Here is a 21,297-nt window from a genome sequence, read left to right as displayed (position 1 = left end):
CGGCCTACGAGGCCCTCCCCGCTCCTCCCGTGCACCTTTGCGCCACCTCCCGCTCGGCTCCCAGATCCTCGGTACTTCCTCCCTCGGGGTTTCTTTGCCCTTTTGCCTCAAGGAGGACAGACTCGATCGGGCATGTGGAGGATTATGCTCCCGGCACCTCCGAGCGCCGAACTCCGGGCCACCCCGCACCAAGCTGCGCTCCCAGCAGGCCCCGCGCGCTGCGCTCCCAGCAGGCCCCGCGGGACGTGCCCCCGACAGGCCCCGCGCGCTGTGCTCCGGCGCAGGCTCTGTCCTTGTGCCCGCGCCTGCGCAGGAGGGTCCCGGCCCGCTGTGAGCGCAGGAGGCCGCCTGAGGTAAGGTGAGGTGTCCTTCTAAAAGCCAGTGAGGGAAGTAGGCAGACGGCTGGGTGCCTGCCAGACCCTGGAAAGTGAGGGGCCCTTTGGCCTTGCCTCCCCTCAGAAACCCCGGGCTTCTCACTGCCCGTGCTGTTGCCGACGGGCAAGGTTGTATGAGGGGCTGCCCCGCGGTGGACAAGGGTTAGCAGCAAACGTGGCCTCCGCCCGCTAGATGCCGGGCAACCACGGATGTCCGCAGCGTTTCCCACTGGCCCCAAGCCAGCCCCCTCCCCCAGGAGGACCGCCGTGGTGGCATGAGGCAGGCCCAAAACTTGTCGTAGGACCCCCTGGTGTTTACCCCGCCCCGCATGCTTGACGGGGCAGTACTCGTCAATAGATTACTGTCATCCGTAAGGGCTCCTGCATTCTTACATATTTGATAATACACATATAGACTGGTTTGTGACTTAATGCTCCATTGGTTCACCAGCCTTTTCTGCAGGTTCATCAGCAGGTTGAGCAGGCTGTGCCTTTCTCTGTGGTCTTTCTTCAAGACCTTCCAGGAACGGAGATACATCATCATCTCATAAATCGTAAACTCCAAGTCTTTACCAACAATTCCAGTGGAAACATTCTTTGTAGTTAGGTCCTGTTCTGCAGGAAGTGCCTCTCGTAAGGCACGCAGATCATGTTTAACCAGTTCATTCAAATTGCACTCCATAAACCCAGACATAGGTCTCTCCAGGTAAGTACGAGCTGATTGAGAACGGGCTCCAATGGACATGGCTCTACAGTCAAAATAGTTGGCAGATGGACAGGTTCGGAAAATGTGAGGGCCCATATCATCATAACCAGCAATAAGCAGTCCAACACCATACGGTCTCCGGCCATACCGTTGTGTTGGTATCTGGGTCTTGCTTCCAATTAGAGATACAAGACGAGACACAGGAAGTGGTCTGTCAAATACAAATCTGGAATCCAAACACTCCTGGCGCATAAAATTACATAACAGTCCAGCATCAGCAGTAAGTCCCGCAATTGAGATACCAATATGGTTAGCAACATGAAGAATTTTCTTCTGATGAGCTGCAAGCTCTGACTGTGCTCTCTTCGGTGCAACCAACACTGCATGGGTTTTTTATCTCAGACCAACTGTGGCTGAACCTTGTTTGACAGCTTCCATTGCATATTCAATTTGATGAATCCTGCCCTGAGGGCTCCAAACAGTGACGTCATTGTCATACTGGTTGCGAAACGTGATTCCGGCCAGGGTCCCCCTGCTGCCTCTGGCAGAGGTGGTGGCTTTAGGAACGCAGCCTGGGCCTGGGATCGCATCCTGCATCAGGCCCTGCAGGGAGCCTGCTTCTCCCACCGCCTGTGTCTCTGTCTCTCTCTGTGTGTCTCTCAGGAATCAATCAATCAATCAATCAATCAATCTATCTATCTATCTTAAAAGGGTGTTTGGAAAAATGGCTACCTATTACTACCTTTTTATAGAACATAGAGCATTAATTAGAAAGCCTGACCGGTCTATGGAAAGAAAGTTCTAGGAGTATAACATTATTCTAAGATGTTAGAATAAAGTGTTTTTCTACAATATGACTAGCTTTTAGGTGTCATTTTTTTACCTAAAATATGCATAACTGGAGCCTATTGTATTTCACAATCTGGAAGTAATGGTATGCCTGCATACTTGTAAAAAGAATTGTACAAAACTGCATACCTCATTGCACTTTTTTTTTTTTTTTTTTTTTTGTATATTTAGCATATGAAACAGTGACACAGTGGACCTGGCTGTTCTTGTGAGGCAGGATATGGTAACCAAGGCAAGAGACCCCTTTACCAGGCCATTCTGCAAACTTTGTTCAGTATCACACAACTCTCCTGAAGGCTCTCGTAGGAAGTCCTACCCAGAGTCTCCTGAGAACACACCTCCTCCTACATCAACAGCTCCATCATCTGGATCACAACACTCAGGGAAAACCACATCAGGATCTCTAGGGAATGGGATTGCTGGACAAGACTCAGCTAAAACCAAGCAAAGGAAGAGAACAAAGAGCACTGTGGCCTGTGATGTAGAGGCTTAGTGATGCCATCCAGCCTTGCCACATCAGATTGGTCCCTTTTCCCTATTCACAAGTGCCTATGACCACAAGATTGGCACGTTTTCCCAATTCACAAGTGCTTACTGGGGGGATGGGATGGCTTTTCTGGCTTGCTAAGGGACTGTGACTGCAATGTTCCATTAAGGTGATTTCTGTTCCCCTCTTTGGACAAAATAAAATATAAATTTACCTTCTCTGTAAAAACTAAACAAACCATAAAACTTTGATAATAAATGTAAACAGTAGCAAAGTAGATAACATCCAGAGTATCATAAATGTTGGCATTCTAAAATGTTATATCACTCTTAAAAGTAATGAGAGAAATCTAAATAGTTTGAAAACCATCAACATCTATTTTAAATTATATGAATAAACTAAAAGAAGAAAAAAAAAGGCAGATTTTGTCACTCATGCCCTGGAATAGTATCACTTTTATATCTTTGTCATTGTGTTGATTAAAAAAAGAGACTCCTTCTCCCTTGCTAGACTCTGTGTTCCTGATTTACTTCTAGGTCCTACCGCAGGAGTAAGCACATAGTAGATGCTCATGAAATTCTTACCAAACTGAACTGATTTTGAGCAAAAACTATCCTGTTCAAAGCAAAGTCTCCTTAACAAGAATGACCCAGACATAAGTCAACTAGATAACAAAACCTGGGGTATTAGCGTGGGAGACCAAGTCATTATTCTCAGTGTTCAGAAGGGTCCTGAGAGGGGAATGACAGCTATAGATACATGTTTCAAACAAGTATAATTTTTAATTGCTGCCCATGGAATGGGGTCTTCATTTGTTCAGATGACATTATCCCACAGATAATGCTAAGGAAAAAACACAGCTGATTGTCATATTGTTTAAGAAAAAAAGCAAATGAGTAAAACAGTTATGAAATTGTTACTAACATATTATCTTTAAAAAATTAGAAATGTGTTATGGGTAGATTTTTTTAAAAACCTAATACAAAAACCTAAAAAAATATTTTCTAAAAGTGGTCTGAGGTACAAAATGTACTTTTCACTTAAAAATCTGCTGGCTTTGTGGTGCCTGGGTGATGGCTCAGGTCACGATCCCCAGGTCCTGGGATCAAGTCATACGTTGGGCTCCCTGCTTAGCTGGGAGCCTGCTTCTCCCTTTGCCTCCCACTCCCCCTGCTTGTGTTCTCTCTCTCACTGTCAAATAAATACATAAAATATTTAAAAAAAAAAAAACCCTGCTGGCTTACATGGGTGCTGTGTAATGCACATACATTTTGTTTCAGCCTGGAAGCTCTATGGATAAGTAGATGGACAGAAATTCCTGAGTCTTGGGATGCCTGGGAGGCTCACTGGTTGAGCATCTGCCTTCAGCCCAGGACGTGATCCCAGGGTCCTGGGATTGAGTCCCACCTTGGGCTCCCTACATGGAGCCTGCTTCTCCCTCTGCCTCTCTCTCTGTGTCTCTCATGAATAAATAAATAAAATCTTAAAAAAAAAAAAAAAAAAGGAAAATGAAACTCCTGAGTCTTAGTTTTGCAAACGCAGTAATTGCATAGACCTTCAGTCTAGTTAAAAGAGCTGAAACTAAAACAACCAGCAAGCCACTCATTTCAGTTCCTATATGGTGCAACATTTTGGCTCACCGCACACACTCCACAGGGTTGTTATGCAGCATGGGAAGGTTTACAAAAGTCAAGACTCATCTTCTTCCAGGAACTAGAGGGCTAAATATTTACAAATGTAAAGAGAGACTGTATGCCTGAGACCCTCTTAAAGGGAGGAGTGGTTGACTGAGAGGGTCTTTTTTTTCCTTTCTAGGTTTACACTGAAGATATATTATGGCAAAACAAATGATGAAAAATGAAAATGTGTCCAACTGGTTGTTTGGACAGCAGCATCAGCTGGCTAGTTTGGCTCATCTGCAGAGCATTTTCAGACTGACTCTTCTGTCTTTGCATCAAATCCATCCATTACCACTGTCTTGTAATGTTAGGGCTCACCACAGACCTTTCCTGCTCTCTCTGAGTCTGAGCAATTAGGCCCAAAAAGTGAATTTCTTCTTTTTTTAAGGTTGTATTTTAAATTAGTGGTACTACTCTCCATTGTTATTTTTTGCCAAAATTTCTATAGAAAAAAAAAAACTTTCTTTTATAAATTATAAAAATAATGTTTAACTGTTATAAAAAATTCAAACATTCAGAAATGTATGTTATAAAAAGGAAACTTCTCCTTTCCCCTGTATATTCCATATTCAGAGGTAATTTGGTATTAGGAACATCGCCTCTGGAGTGCATGTCCCCATCTCTTCCACTCTTATTGGAAGACCCAGGGTAGGTTCCTTGACCTTGTGTTTTAGTTTTTCTCATCTATAAAATAGGTACAATTTTCATAGGGTTGTTGTGAAAGTGCCTGTAACAGTGCTTGGCACGTAATAAGCATTAGATTTGTGATAGTTATGATTATTGGTAAGACTATAAGCACATACTGTGTTACTTAGAGTATAGGATTAGCTGCTGTAATAGGAAACCCCAAATTACAGTGGCTCAAACAGCACAGAAGTTTCTTCCTCTTTCGAGAAACAGTTGGAGGAGTGGGCAGGTAGCCTCCGTTCCATGAAGTTTCATCTCCTTGGAGGGATCCTTGTCCATATCCAAGTGTTATCTCTGGGGTCCAGTAGCAGGAAGGGAACAGAGGAAACAAACGACAACTAACTTCTTTTGAAGGATGTGACCACTTAGTTGTATGTATCACTTCTGCTCACATCCCATTGGCCAGAATTTAGACCCTCTGCCAAACCCAGCTAAAATAGAGGCTTTGGCTGTCGATGTATATGCAGGATTGGGCTAGATTGCCCACTGGGATCTTCATACCCACCCAAGCTAATGTAGTCTTTAGCTGCCCACTTACAATGGACAGGAGTGGCAGAAAACCAGAATTCTCATTCTCATTCTTTATTTTTAAATGAAATAAAGCAGAGATACTGAAAACGACTAGCAAGCTTTGCTCCACACCTTTTCTTTTTTTAATGGTATCATTTCATGCATATTGCTTTATGTGTAGATTTTTCTCTTAGCAGTATATTGGGTAGGTCTCCCTATGTCAGTATACACATACCTCATTTATGTTGCCTGTCAGCTCCTTGTGTTCCAGGAAATAGAGGTCTTACAACTCACTGAACCAAGCCTTACTGATAGGCATTGAGATTGGTTTTGATCTTTGCTCTTACAAAGCTTCCACGTTCATCCTTTTATGTAGGTATTTTTGCAATTTTTTTGCTAGCACTTCTATAATGTAGGTTTATAGAAGTGAGTTGCTGAGGAAAAGGCATGTAGGTTTAAACTTCATTACATACTACAAAATTCCACTCTGAAAATATTGTGTCAGTTTGGGCTCAATAATGTCTTCTTACCTACATAGGAGAAATCTCTCCTTTATAGAGACAACTATTTCCATGTGACAACCTCGGGGAGAGGGGCTGTAGCAAGCACCCCTACCTCACCCATAAATGATAGTCTTGATTTATAGCTGGCTCAGTCTGAAGGTATGGAAAAGGGACAAAAAGGAAGAAGAAACCTGATATTTATTGGGGACTAGGTATTATTATCCTTACTTTATATGTATGGAAGCAGAGGCACAGAACTGTTAGTACTTTGCCTGGTTCACCTAGCTAGTCAGACCTCACTCCCCACTCTTTGCTACCTCTTTTTGGAAGCTTTCCTCCTTTTTTCTTCTCTTATTAGCTTTATTGATGTATTACTTACAGTACAATTCACCAACCTGAACTATGCAATTTGGCAAATTTTAATAATTGGATACAATCTTGTAACCCCCATCACAATTATGCTATGGAAATTTTCCATCACTCCAAAAAGATCCTCTGTGTTTTGTTTTTTTACACAATCAATCTCAGTCTTCCACCCAGCCACTTCATCTCAGTTTCCTCATTTGTTAAATTGGCTAATAATAGCACCTACCTTCTGTGGTTTCTGTAAGGGTGAAGTTATTGCATGTGAACTACTAAAAACAATGCCTGGTGCATTAAACATGAGTGTTGTGTTTGGTATTCTACTTTCACCATCATCTTCATCACTTGTTACTATGTACCTGATAAGTTAGCTAAACTGGATATCATTGGCATTCTGAGATTTTATTGCCCAGTGCCAAAAATAACTCTCCAGATCATACACAGAATAGGTAGCCTCAGGAAAATGGGGGACAAGAGCTATTATGGGGCAACTGCTCTTGATTTGGAGACAAAGTTTCTAATCCCCCCCCCAAAAAAAGTTTCTAATTCATGGAAAGAGCTCCATGGATTGGATTTTTTTTTGCAGATTTACAGTGCGTTGTTCCCTTTCATCACAGTGGGGAAAACTTTGGCAATGGGGCAGGAGAGGTATAGTGCTACACTAGCCTGCTAAGAGTGTGAGCAAATACTGTTCCAATCCATTAGTTTCCACTAAATCTCCAAACATGTGGCCCTCTTTGAGTGGTGGAATTACATTAACACAGCTTCTTGAGTGCCTTAGATATGCATGGCACATTGTTGCAAAACTAGACATACTTTAAAGCTAACTTGAAATCATTGTCTTTTGCAATGCCCAAGATTGTTAAAGTAGCTGCATTACATTTCCACAGACCTCCAACATTTCCTTCCTTCCTGGCCAGAATTCTTGACTCACTTCTCAAAGTGTTGGCTGACCAGGGCAATGTGCCACAGCAGCCTGGGAGGAAGCTCCACAAAGCTGGAAGGCAACACAGGACATCTGGTCTGGCCTGGCCCGCCGCATAATGCTTTCAACAGACTGCTGTCTAAACAAGGCCTGAGCCCCTGGGCTCACATAGTGTCTACCCTATAAGCAAAGACAGAGAGATGGACAGAGAAATTACAGGTGAAAATTATTTATTCATAAAGAAGAGAGAAGAAAGAAAAGAGGCAACTAAAACAGAATTGTAGTTCATTACAGGGAGGTTTTTGAAGCTCCTGGAGCTTTTTTTATAAGTTCTGTGAGGGACGGGTCTTACTAACCTTTGTGAGCTACTCAGCAGAAAGGCACACCGTGGGTTCTGGGTGAGCTCTCTTCTCCCTTGGAAGCACTTCGGATAGACAACCTTCCCCTTCCATCTGCAACAATCCCCAGGATACTTGTCGGGCACTCTTCTTTGTATCCCCTCTGCATGCTGGTGTCCTCTGAGATCTCTCCTCTTCCACTAATGTCCCTTTTCAAATGATTTCATGTCCTCTGCTGGTTTAAATGTCCTTGTTTGTGTTGTGAATCCCCTAAATCTCCAACTCCAGCCCAGATTTCTCTATTGAATGCCCAGTGGACATTTCTATTGCTGCCTCATATTTATCTTAAATTCAACATTTCCAAAACTGGAAATTGAAATTCTTACCTGCAAATGTGCTCTTCCACCTAACTCCTCATCTAGATCCATGAAACCATCTTTCCCTACTTGTTCTATCCAGAAACCCAAGTCTTCTTCAATTTCTCTCTTTCCATCTTGCCCCCATGCTTAATCAGTAATAATAATCATAGCTAATACTGATTTAGAAGGTCCTATGTTCCAGACATTATACTAATCCCTAATATTTTAATTTAGTACACCAATTATATGAAGTAGGTACTCTTAGCTGCATTTTGTAGATGAGGAAACTGAGACACCGATTGTTTGCTCAAGATCACAGAGTAAATAGTGTAACTGAAAGTTGGATCTGTTTAATTCTAAAGCTTGAGTTCTTCATTGTCACCTTGCACCACTTTTGATCACATGTACTAAACACTTTTCACTTCTGCATCTTTCCAGCCCCCTGTCCTGGACTGGCCTTTTGGTACTTGTATCATTTCTCACATGGACCACTGCTACCCCCTATTAATGTCTGTAGCTCCTAGCCCGCACCTTCATATTGCCAGCATGGTGAGTTTAAAAACTTTTCAATGGTTTGGTATAGTTTGTAGGAGAAAGCCTGACCTCCTAAGCATAGCAAAAGGAAAACAAAACCCTTCACCCAGATTTTTGCCATCATCTCTCTACTTGCCCACAGAGTGCCTGGCACAGAGCTCCTAAAACCCTGGGAATTTCCTAGGTGATAAGAGCCATAAAGATCTCTTTTGTTATTTATAATAAGATCCTTTCAACCACACTGAGTTTATATTAATAAGGTGACTTTTTGAGAGCCTGAAGTTTGAGGGCTGGATGTTAGGGCAACCAGCTATAACTAGAGTTGGAAATTTCAGTCCCACCTCTAGACCTCTGGCGATGGGGCTAGAGGTTCAATCAATTACCAGCAGCCAATGATTTAATAAATTGTATCAACATAATGAAGCCTCCATTAAAATTCCTAATTTAGCACTCATTCATTCATCTGAACACTTATTTGACACTTGCCCTGAACATGCCTTATGTTAGACATTTGGAGAGCTTCTGGGTTGGTGGAGGGGTTGAGAAGGTGGCCTGCTCAGAGGGCATGGAAACTCCATGTCCCTTCCTCCATACCTTGTTCTGTGCATCTCTTTCATCTGTCTGTTCCTGAGTTGTATCCTATTAGGACAAACCAGTAATCTAGTTAAGTGACCTGTCTTCCTTTTCTTCAAGCTATCCTAGCAAATTATCAAACTTGAGAAGGGATGGTGGGAACCTCTGATTTTATGGTTGATCAGAAGCACAGGTGACAAGACAAGAAAGGCTTGCAATTGGGGTCTGAAGTGAGGGCAGTCTTGTGGGATGGAGGCCTTAACCTGTGGGATCTGATACTATCTCTAGATAGACAGCGTAAGCATTGAGTTGAATTGTAGGACACCCAGCTTGTGTTGGAGAATTGTTTGGTGATGCCAGAAGTATTGAGGGCAGACTGGTAAATAGAGGAGAAACGAGTTTTCCCCTTCCACCATTGTAGCCCTCCTAGGCAGAATTAAACGTTCTTTCCTCTGTGCCTATGTTACTTTTATTTCTTTAATAAGATGTAGCAATAATTCCTTTATTTGCATGTTACCATAGAGTCCTTGCTGAAAACATACTGTTGCCACATCTCTCCTAAAGTGGACACATTGCCATTGTTGCAAGTAGATTCTTAAATGTTGACCCTTATTCATTGGATAAAGTCTTACTGGGCTCCTTTGCTTAAATCTCAGATTCTGTGCTAAGTTAAAGGGGTGGGAAATTAGTAAGGCAGGGAACCATGCATCGAAGAGCTCTGAGCTCATGTTAAATAACTTTCATTATTTACTTTATCCCATACTACAAGGACCAGGCTCTAATCACATATGTATTTACAATGCCTAATATTAGGTGTGCTTGGGGCAAGTATTACATAACTGTTTGTCAAATGAATGAATGAACCTTCTGGACCAATTTATGAATTGGAAATAGAAGTGAGGAATGAAGATAAAATCTCTCTCAAGAGCCTGACCTCTTGCTTTCCAACTATCATCCACAGAGAATTCCAAAACCCCAAAGCACATTTTCAGAGCCAGCACTCCACAGGCAGCAGTGGACTCCACATGATCCATTTAGGGGCCCCTGGCTTGAGGCCCAGATAAAATGATTGTGATCTTGATGCCAATCTGTAGAACTTTCATAGGCCACGGAAGGGTAGGATTTTCCCTTTTCCTACTTATAGAACATCTATATTAATCAGTGAAGCCTTTAACATAAAAATGGGATCTACAGTTCACTTCCAAACCCCTGAAATTACTTCCTTAGTTCTCCTGTTCTAAAAACCAAAAGGGGGGATCCCTGGGTGGCGCAGTGGTTTGGCGCCTGCCTTTGGCCCAGGGTGCGATTCTGGAGACCCAGGATCGAATCCCACATCGGGCTCCCGGTGCATGGAGCCTGCTTCTCCCTCTGCCTGTGTCTCTGCCTCTCTCTCTCTCTCTCTCTGTGACTATCATAAATAAATAAATAATTAAAAAAAACTTTAAAAAAAAAAATAAAAAAAAAATAAAAACCAAAAGGGATTACTCATTGGTATTTGTGGGAAACCTCCACTGAGCTCGTTAAGCTGTCATTATCAGAGGAGGAGAACAAAGGTCATGTGAGATGACAATGTGGATCACAGGCAGCTGAGCCAGTTGAAGAATTTCTGCCATCACTGTGGAGCAATTTCAGTGACCCCTGTCCTGTCTCCAGGAAGGTTGTGAGACTCTAGGAAACAGAAATAGCTCCCAGGTTGATAATTCACCACCAAGTCCCTCGGTTCCAGAAACTAGGCAAAGCTGCCACATCAATCCAAGCCAATGACACTGGATAGCCCCTGGCTTCCTACAAAGGGTCCTATCAAAGCTAAAGCCAAGTCTAGAGTATGGAAAAGTGGGGAGAGACAGTCCTTTGTCATCCCTCAGTTTTGGAGATTCATCCTTCATGAATCTCAGGCTTTAGTACCTGTGTGACTTGTTCCTCAGGGTTGGGCCTGAGGTGGGCCTCTGGAGCAGCCCTGAGAAGCCTGAGGGATGGAGAGGGCCTGGGGGGTCTTCCTCTGTGGATGTGCATGAGTAAGGGTGAGTGTGTGTGTGGATGTGACTCTTTCTGATCTTAAACCATCCCTCACATCTGCTCTCACTTAGAGGCTGATGGAAGGCCACCTGAGCTCTCCTCTGTCCACCACATCTCTGTGTCTCCAAGCACACTTTCTTTTATGATGATGACGATTTCTTGATTGTATTGCGGTCATCTAACTTTTCTGTCTGACCTAACTGAAAGCTCCCTGAGGAACCTACAGCATCCACTCTGGCTTGGGATTCCTAGTCCACAGGGGGTATTTGACAAGTAGTTTGTGACATTTGACTCAATCCCATGCTCACCCCAGGTGTTCTTCAGTATGTCTCTGGAGAGTTTTCTCTCCCTCATCCCTCCCTTCAGCTCCACAGGGCACCTGGTCAGGCAGCCTGTGTGGGATGGGAGCAACAGCTCACCCAGGTTTTGTCAAGGGGGCCCTGTTGCCACTCCACATGATGTAAGCCCCACTGGCCCCATGGGGTCCCTACAAGGTGCCACAGAGTGACTGAAGGCCTGGCCTGAGGACCAGAGGTGCTGGGCTGTGGGGTCTGGACAACATATTGGCCCCCTTGGAGCCTCAGTTTGTCATTGGTGGCATGAGGAGCAGCACCTTTCTACCTGCCTCACAGGGGTGTTGGGAGGTGACAGCAGTGACAGCCTTTGAAAAGCATCAACCAATGTGCAAATACCAAGTCATATTACTATTGGGGAGAGAAAAAAATGTGTTTATCAGTGTTCTACAAATAAGCCATTGAAAACGAATGTGAATGAAGCAAAACTCCAAAGAGGAAGAGGAGAAAGCATCCTGAGCCTTTCTGAAGTTGCTCGATGGTGTGGAAATAAAGCCTTGGGGTTTGGCATTGGCAGAGTGGGCTCTGCAGGTATAACTTGCCCAGGGCAACTGAGAACACTTTTGTCCCAGACCCAGGAGGTCCAGACTACAGTAAGGAGAAACTCTCCAGCAAAGCTGCTGCTAGATGTGTGGCTTGTTGGTTCATGCAGCTGGCACGTTTTTTTCTTGTTTTCATTTTGCAGTGGTTATCTGATTTTAGTAGTTCCCTAGGGGCACATTTCTCTCTCTCCTGAGAGAGTTGTTCTGGCTTTGTATGTAGAATCACTTTTCAATTTTTCTAGATCAGTGCCCTTTGCTTTTCCCATTTTCCCTTCTCCAGTCTTTGTCTAGTCTACTTGATGTTTGAATTTGAAGGGAGGGTAGGTTGGAGGGGGAAAATAAGTCCAGTTAAAATTCACGGCCCCTGGTTGGCATTGTCTGTGGAACACATGACTCTTGATCTTAGGTTGTGAGTTCAAGCTCCACATTGGTGTAGAGATTGCTTTAAAAAAATTAAAAAAGTTAAAATTCAATCTGACAGAGGATTTGATAAGTGTTTTAGTAGGAGAAATTAGTATTTAACTAATGTTTTATTATATTTGTTCCTATATCTCTTCTTACAAGAGATTTTCAAAACTGACCATGTATTAGAGAACAGAATACAAAAGATCTTACCAATTTTATTAAATTCGTACATGGCATGTAAAAACAGAATCTTCCAGAAGGTGGTGCCAAAGTCTGCCTTTTCTCCACCTTCCTCCTGGCTCTAGACTGTTTCACAGTGTGCACATTTCACTCTCAAGAAAATGAAGTTTCTGTATCAGCACAGACCAACTCCAGTTAAGATGCACAGCAGGACATTCCCAGTAAGATGTTGAGGGGAAAAATTAGCCCCAAGAGTTGTAGCCTTGATCAATATAATTAACAACTTCCAGGTTTCTGAATTATTTATGGATTTTGTGCCAATTTAGGTTTGAAGAAATGTATAGGCTTGAACTTCCCATGAGCCTTACTTCCCATCTGCCACCTCCACCTCCTACTGACCTCATTCAAGCAACAATCCAAAACCAATGTTTTGGTTAACGTGAGGTACTGGGACCCCAGGACAGGAGACTCTAAACCCGGTATTAAGAGACTATAAATATAAAGCAGGAAATCCTGAGTCCCCATAGCTGCTGCTTCTCTCTTCAGACTCATGACTCTACCCCAGACCATGACAAAGACACAAGTGGGGATTAAAGAAAGGGAAACAGGGATCCCTGGGTGGCGCAGCAGTTTGGCGCCTGCCTTTGGCCCAGGGCACGATCCTGTAGACCCGGGATCGAGTCCCACATCGGGCTCCCGGGGCATGGAGCCTGCTTCTCCCTCTGCCTATGTCTCTGCCTCTCTCTCTCTCTCTCTCTCTCTCTGTGTGTGTGTGACTATCATAAATAAATTTTAAAAAAATAAAAAATAAATAAAAAAAAGAAAGGGAAGCAATTCAAGTGACCGGACTGTCTCCATGCATTCCCCCCTAAGTCTGGGGTAAACGACTGTACAGGTGAGGAAACCAAAGAGAATGAGAAACTGAAATTGCAAAGCCAGGCTAAACATTTATGCCAAGCCCAAAGATTCTTTTTTTTAAAAAGATATATTTATTTCTTGGGTGTGGGGAGAGTGCTCAAGCAAGCCCAGTGGGGAGGGGCAGAGGGAGAGGGAGAGAGAATCCTCAGAATCCTCAAGCAGACTCCCTGCTGAGCACAGAGCCCATTGTGGGGGCTCACTCCCAGGACCTTGAGATTATGACCTGAGCCGAAGCCAACAGTTGGATCCTCAATCAACTGAGCCACCTCAGCACCCCAAAGCCAAATATCTTATTAATTGCTGTATAGGTGTGTGGCATTGTGAAAACTGATAAGAGATACAGTCCCCAGGAATTTATAATTAGGTAGAAGGAAAGATGATCCCATCCAGCAGTGTGTTACAGCCAGCTGGCACTTGTGTGCTAAATGTGGACATCTCCCATCTCTGTGTTCAGTAACATCTCATCAGCAGCTTCAGATCAGCCATAGTGGGAGTATTTATACCAGGGAAATCAGTAAATGCTACAAATCAGGGCTCCTTCTCCCCCAGAGCTGAATGTTAACCATTTACCAGGATACAGATGATTTGTTCTACAGCACAAACTGCTTAAATAAAGGAGGAGAGGACATTTCAAGGCTGGGAAGCAATGGAGAGTGTTGCAAGTTTGCATTCAAGGTTAAGCTTTCCCACTTGGTGACCATCTGACCTTAGCCTCAGTTTCCATCTTTCTTTAATGGGGATAAAATCCTATGCTCAAATGAGATGGATTTGTGTAAAATATTGTATAAATCACAATGGATTTTACCAAGGAGACAGAGGTGATCTATAAAATGTGTAAAATGATGCTGATGATGCTGATGCAGTTCTCATCCCAGTTTTATGAGGAATACATAAGATAATACATATGTATGTTTTCATTTATTCAATAATGTTTATTGAGGTTCCCTATATGTTAGACATTGTGCTAGCTGGGCAGTCATAAGATTTAAAAACACTTTGTAGGTTATAAGGCTTTTGTGCAAAAGTTCTTATAGGTTAGAAGGCGTCCTATATTGTTATTTTTTCCCTGAACTTTCTGTATCCCTCCTAATCTGGACAGACTCACATTTGCCCTGTGACACATCCTGCAACTCATTGTGCATTGATGCCTATATTTAAACTATAAAACACGGCAGCCATCACGAGCAATGGCATGGAAGGTAAACAGAGACAAGGAAATGTCCTTGAAATACTTCGTCGACTGGAAGCATGTCATAACAAAATTTGTAAAAAATTATCTTTATGTATATATATGAATCTGAGAGAATATACACTAAAGTGTTCACAGTAGCTTTCTCTTGATGGCAAGATTGATTTTGATTTTTTTCTTGCTCAGATGTAGTTTTTACTTTTTCTACAAAAATTATCTATGTAAAGTTAAGATTTCATAAAATAGATTTAGCATTTCATAAAATACATTTAGCTCTTTCATAAAATAGATTTAGCTAAAATAGGTTTTGCTATTCATTTTATGCAATCTTAAATTTAGATTTGAAAGGAGCTTAGAGGTCTTTACAGAAGAGGAAGCTGAGTTTCAGAGAGATGAAGGACCTGAACTAGTCAGACTTCCTCCTCTAAATTTGACATTCTGGGGGCATCTGGGTGGCTCAGATGGTTGGTTGAGTGTCTGCCTTTGGCTTGGGGTGTGATCCTGGGGTCCTGGAATGGAGTCCTGCATCAGGATCCCCGCAGGGAGCCTGCTTCTCCCTCTGCCTATGTCTCTGCCTCTCTCTGTGTGTATCTCATAAATAAATAAATAAATAAATAAATAAATAAATAAATAAAATCTTTTAAAAAAATTAAATTTGAGATTCTCTTTCCTCCTCCTAAGTGTGTTTGCAGACCTCTTGATTATTAGTCTAAATCTATGTGCTCTGTAATTAGATTCTCATCTTTAATTATCTTTCTGACTTTTTGATGTATCTGATTACCCTCGTATACTAGTATTTCTTTGGCTTGTTTCTTTCTTTCTCTCTCTCTGTCTCTTTTTTTTTTAATGTTCAAGTGGCTGCTTGGCTTCTTTGACTTTTGTCTTTGAAAGACTCCTGAGGTAAATAAGCATTTTATCCCAATCAGTGGCCTCTTTAATTATATTCTTCTCACATTTGCCCTTTGGTCTCTACCAACTAATTTTCTCAAAAATTTCCAAGGATGAATCATAATTCCTCAAAGCCACCATTCTTGGAATCAGAGTATTTTTTTTCTTTATTTGATGTAGGCTGAAGTAAGAGTTTTTCTGCCCAGTGTATAGTGGCTCAGAGGTTTGCCTTCGGCCCAGGGCATGATCCTGGAGTCCTGGGATCAAGTCCCACATTGGGTTCCCTACATGGAGCCTGCTTCTCCCTCTACCTGTGTCTCTGCCTCTCTCTCTCTCTCTCTCTCTGTCTTTCATGAATAAATACATAAAATCTTAAAAAAAAAAAAAACAAAGGCTATTGCCTTCTGGGCCTCAGTGTTTCTTTCTGCTAAATGGATGTTTTCTTAGCTCAATTGATGACTATTTCTTTTTTTTTTTTTTTTTTGATGACTATTTCTTATGGAAAATATCATGGAAAATCTGAAGCCCTTCTAGCCTCAACCTATAGACACTTGACTCCTTAGATTTCATAGGAGTGAATGAATCTAGGCCAGAGGTTGTAATAGAAGCCAAAGAATCAAAGCTGCCTCTCAAGACATAGAGCCTTGGACTGTACATGGGGAAAGCTCAAAGGGTTAGAGCCAAATATCAGAACAAGTGAATTTGATTTTTTTTTTTTTAACCAAAGCTTCTTCTCTGATGATGTCCCACCCCACTTTACCCTGCTCAGGGCACCTATGGCTACAGTTTGATTGCTCCCTTATCTGTGGCCATTTATGAAGCTTAACATGCACACGGAGAGTAAATGAGTTGAAGTAAGCTTTCAGATTTTCTCTGAGAGTCCAGGGTAACCCTATCAAGTAGAAATATAATTTAAACCACAAAGGTAAACCACATATGTAATTTCAAAGGTTTTTTTTTTCTAGCAGCCTTATTTATTTTCTTTAAGAATTTTATTTATTTATTTATTTGAGAGAGCATGAGTGAGTACATGAGCTGGGGGGAAGGGCAGAAGGAGAGGGAGAAGCAGACTCCCCCCCTGAACAGGGAGCCCCATGCAGGGCTCAATCCCAGGACCCTGAGATCACTACCTGAACCAAAGGCAGATACTCAACCAACTGAGCCACCCAGGTGCCCCTTAGCAGCCTTATTTTAAGTAAGTAAGATAAATGTGACAGTAATTTTAGTAATATACTTTATTTAACCTTATATATCCTAAATATTATCATTTTGACATGTAAGCAATAGTAGAAATTATTATTGAGATATTCTACTTTTTTTTTTGTTCCTACTAAATCTTTGAAATCCAGTATTCATTCCACACTGAGGATATGTCTCAATTCAGACATTTCAAATGTTCAGCAGGCACATATGGTTAGTGGCTAGCATTAACAGCACAGATCTAGGTGTATCTATATGACTTGCCAAGGTCTGTAGAATGGAGAAGAGTATAAAATCATGCCTGTAACTTCCAAGTGGATGTAACCTTATTAATGCTGTCTCATATATGCAGTTGGATACAGGGAATGAAATTTTCCTATATACCTGGCATTCTGAATATATGCAATCATTCTTGTATATAAATCAAAACTCCTGACAACCTAACAAGATGATAAGAAAATTCTCACTTTACAGATGAGGAAAATGAAATTTGGGTAGTCTCAATGGCTACCTAAAGATTCCCAGTGAGCAACTGGGGAGGCAGGATACAAACCCAGGTCTGTCTGGTGCCAGGGCTCAGGGGCTTCCCCTCCCCCACATGCTCTATTTCGCTCCATTTTCCAACCACACAGATGTCTTGGATGTCTGGTGGGAGACAAGCAAGTAACTAAGCATGGCAAGGTTGCTCAAGACTACCCAGCTCAGATTAGGTAAGACACAGCCTCTTGAAGCCTACTAAGTCTGCTGAGGGTGATGGAGTTGAGGGAGAGGCCAACTCAGCCACTGCAGGGCCTTTTGGGGGAAAGGTGAAAGGTGGCCCTTTGGGGACTGCAGATGGCTCCTGGTGGCTAGAACAGGAACCATGTGTGCTGGGGCACATATGTGGACTGAGAGCAGAGGATAATTCAGTGACGGGCACAGAACTGAGGGATTTTACCCCAAGGACTGTGGGATTTTAAGCAGGTGCTTGATATGAATGGATTTGATTTATATGGCTCTACACCCTAGTCACAGAATAAAGGGCAAATGAAGGACCCTGCCCGGGTATGATCCCACTTGCACATTTCTTTTGTAAATTTAAATTTCAAGTCTAACCAAAGAGGGTAACCCAGAGGTTAGGACCTGCCCAGTCAACAGAATGAAGCAAGAACACTGGGAGGTGCTTGATGTTCTTCCTGGGATTTGGAGTCAGAGAAATCCAAATGCAAGTTCTGGCTTTGCTGTTTTCTAGCTGTGCCACCTTGGCCAAGACTCAGCTTTTACATCTGTGAAGTGGGAATCACACAGAGACCAACTGGATGGAGCCATTGTGAGGATTAAGTGGAACAATCCTGGCCAAGTGCTTAGCAGAGTAGCTGGTACCCAGCCAAGGCTGAATCAGGCATGCCCAATGGTGTCACTGTCACCAAAGCAGTGACATGGCCAAGTGTTCAGGACCATGAGTGGATGGCAGCATATGGACTCCAAGCTGCTCCTGTGTCATGGGCACTTCGGCATGTAGCCAGGTACAGGATACCCACCCCATGACTGACTCATTCCCAACTATTCTAATGTCACACACCAGGCTCTGGAGAGAGAAAGGTGTTCCTGTTTTATGGAGCTTATAGCCTAACAAGGGGTCCAGGGGGAGACCGAGCTCAGTTAAATGATACAAATAATGTATAAAGTACAACCGTAACAGGTGCTTCAGGCGAGAACTGTGTCTAGTTAGAGGTGAAGAAAAGTGCTCAGTGTATAAAAGTCTGTCAGGGCTGTGATCTGGAGGCCGAAAGTCAGAGATCAAGGCGTCCACAGCCAGGCTCCTAGAATCTTTCCTTGCCTCTTCCAGCTCCTGATGGTGGCTGGCAATCCAGCGTTCTTGGCTTGCAAAGCGTGCACCTGCATCCCATTACCAGGTGAGGGCGCTGCGGCTCACCCAGGGGAGGCACCGGACGGTAGCGGTTCTTCCTCTCCTGGGTCCTGTTTGCACTTGGTTTTGCTTTCTCTCCCTCTTCTTTAAAATCAATATGGACTCAAACTATATTTTAAAACATTTTTGCACTTGTTGAAAAAAATCATCACGTCCCCTTCTCTAACAATCTGGCGTATGAAAAAACTTATTTAGCTTTCGGAATATACATTTTCCCCCATTTATTTATTTCTATTTATTTTGTTTCCATTTAAAAAATGAATAGAGAAACTAAGACATTTAGGAATGACTCAGACTCTTCAAATCCAGATACACTACTCTACAAATCCATATTTATATATGCTGGCTAAAAATTAGTCCAAAATATATAATGAAGAATTAATATGTACATGGCTGCATGAGGTCAAGGTGAGTATCTATGACTATAAATTTCAATCAAGAACTTAGTAAATAAGCATGGAAGTTTTATTTTATTTTTTAAAAGATTTTATTTATTTATTCATGAGAGACACAGAAAGAGAGAGAGAGAGAGAGGCAGAGACCCAGGCAGAGGGAGAAGCAGGCTCCACGCAGGGAGCCCGATGTGGGACTCGATCCCGGGACTCCAGGATCACGCCCTGGGCTGAAGGCAGAGCTAAACTACTGAGCCACCCGGGGATCCCTGCATGGAAGTTTTAATGCATAATCTCAAAGACAGTGAGGAAGGCAGTTTAATGTTATTTCTCATTTTATCAAAGAAATCTGTATAAATGCAAGAAAAGATAGGAAAGAAAGAACAGAGAATATATTCAGTATTAAGATTAGAGAATAAAGTATATTTTTCAGTTTTCTTTTTTTTCTTTTTTTAGTTGTAAAGGCTTTATACTATCTTTTTGCATTTGTTTTTATTGAAGTTCGATTTGCCAACATATAGTGTAACACCCAGTGCTCATCCCATCAAGTGTCCTCCTCAGTGCCCTCACCGAATTACCCCAAACCCCTGCTCACCTCCTTTTCCGCAACCCTTTGTTCATTTCCAGAGTTAGGAGTCTCTCATGGTTTGTCTCCCTCTAATTTTTTCCATTCAGTTCCCCTCCTTTCCCTTATACTCCCTTTCACCATTTCTTATAATCCCCATATGAGTGAAACCATATGATGATTGTCCTTCTCTGATTGACTTACCTCACTCAGCATATTACCTTCCAGTTCCATCCCTCCCTTCAATTTGCCAGAAGACACCAAGAAACTTCCAGGCAGGAATTCCAGTCTGAGGACCTGTTCTAAAGATAAAGATGTGTTCAATGAGATGTCTGTTACTTCAACATAATTTTTTTTAAGAAATGCATTTATCTTTTAAAGCAGCTTTACTTAGTTATTAATTGACACAAAGTAAACTGCACATACAATTTGTAAATATTGACACCTGAATAAACTTGTCATCATGGTGATAACGTTTTGCAACTTATTTTTTTCCGCTTTATAACGCAGCATGTGCATTTTGTCAAGTTATGAGATATTATTTTAGAATATTTTAATGACTGCATAGTATTCTATCATATGGGATATTATTTATAATATTGAAAAATGACAAATCATTGAAATATCCAACAATAGAGAATTATATAAGTGAACACACACACACACACACACACACACAGAGGAAGAGACTGAAAAGAATAGGTTCAAGTGCTAATAGTGGTTATCTAGATGGTGGGATTACATGTGGCCTTTTCTGTTTCTGTGTTTTTCTATTTTTGCTGCACAGAACCATCATAATTTCAAAAAGCAAACATAATTTTCTTCTTTTCTAAAAATTAAAAACTTAAATGTCTAAAAGTGGAATTTTACATGCATCAGTGGGATTCTATAGCCATTTAAAATAATATTTTAAAAGAATATTTCATAATATGAGAAAACATGTTATATTTAGTGAAAGAAATCTTACAAAACAATATAGCTTAATTATTTTTTAAAAAGATTTACTAAAAAAAAAAAAAGATTTACTTATTTCTTTAAAGTGTACAGTTCAGTGGCATTAGGTGCGTTCACAATGTTGGGCAGCCTTCACCACCATCCACCTCCAGGACGTTTTCATCCATCTCATTTTAAATGATTTTGAATGGATGGTATCATCAGAGATTTTATTCCTGTCCTAATGGTCAGGAAGAGAAACAAAGGCTTTCATCCTCCCATCTCATCTCCCTTTCCCATTTTCTTCTCAATACTTGCAGTCTGGTTTCTGCCCACAACTGCCCTGGACTGGGTGCCATTAGGGCTGTCAGCACATCCTAGTGACCCAATGCCATGGGCTGCCACCTGGTCCTGTGTTACTCCTGGTCTGCAAGATTGGACAATCCTGTTTTCCAATTCCTCCTGAAATTTTCTCGTTCCAAAATTCCCATAATACCCTCCTCTCTCCTGGGTTTCCTCTAACCTCTTGGATCTTTTCTTCTGGCTTCTTCTCCTCCTGGCTTGGGAACTCCTCTCTTCTCCCAGAACCACTTGTCTGGTTTCCCTGCTCTGGGCCTGCCCTGCCAACCAGTATGATCTTTCTAACAGGGAAATTGGATCCTGCTTCAAGTCTACAAGTGTGGCCTGAATTAACAGAATAAAGTTTGGCCTCCTCAGTTAGATATAGAATGCTCCTTCTAATCTGGTTCTCAGTGACCTCTAACACTTTCTTCACTGTCACCCCTTTAAAGTCTGCAGCATAGAGCCATTTGTAGGTCTGGTGTTGGAGAACCAGGCTGCGTATACGTCATCTGCACACATGTAGTTGCTCTATTCTAGAACATACATTATAATTATTTATTTGGCTATCTCCCACCACA

At 42.1% G+C, this 21,297-nt stretch overlaps 1 pseudogene; it reads right to left on the bottom strand.

Moving 5' to 3' along the window:
• Window positions 1-742: 742 nt before the first annotated feature.
• LOC100687850 lies at window positions 743-1,677 on the bottom strand (annotated as a pseudogene).
• Window positions 1,678-21,297: the final 19,620 nt, after the last annotated feature.

Source organism: Canis lupus, chromosome 4 (assembly GCF_011100685.1).
Source record: "Canis lupus familiaris isolate Mischka breed German Shepherd chromosome 4, alternate assembly UU_Cfam_GSD_1.0, whole genome shotgun sequence".
In the NCBI taxonomy this organism is placed as follows: Eukaryota; Metazoa; Chordata; class Mammalia; order Carnivora; family Canidae; genus Canis; species Canis lupus.
Note: the sequence above shows the minus strand (reverse complement) of the source record. Positions and strands in the feature narration are given on the sequence as shown.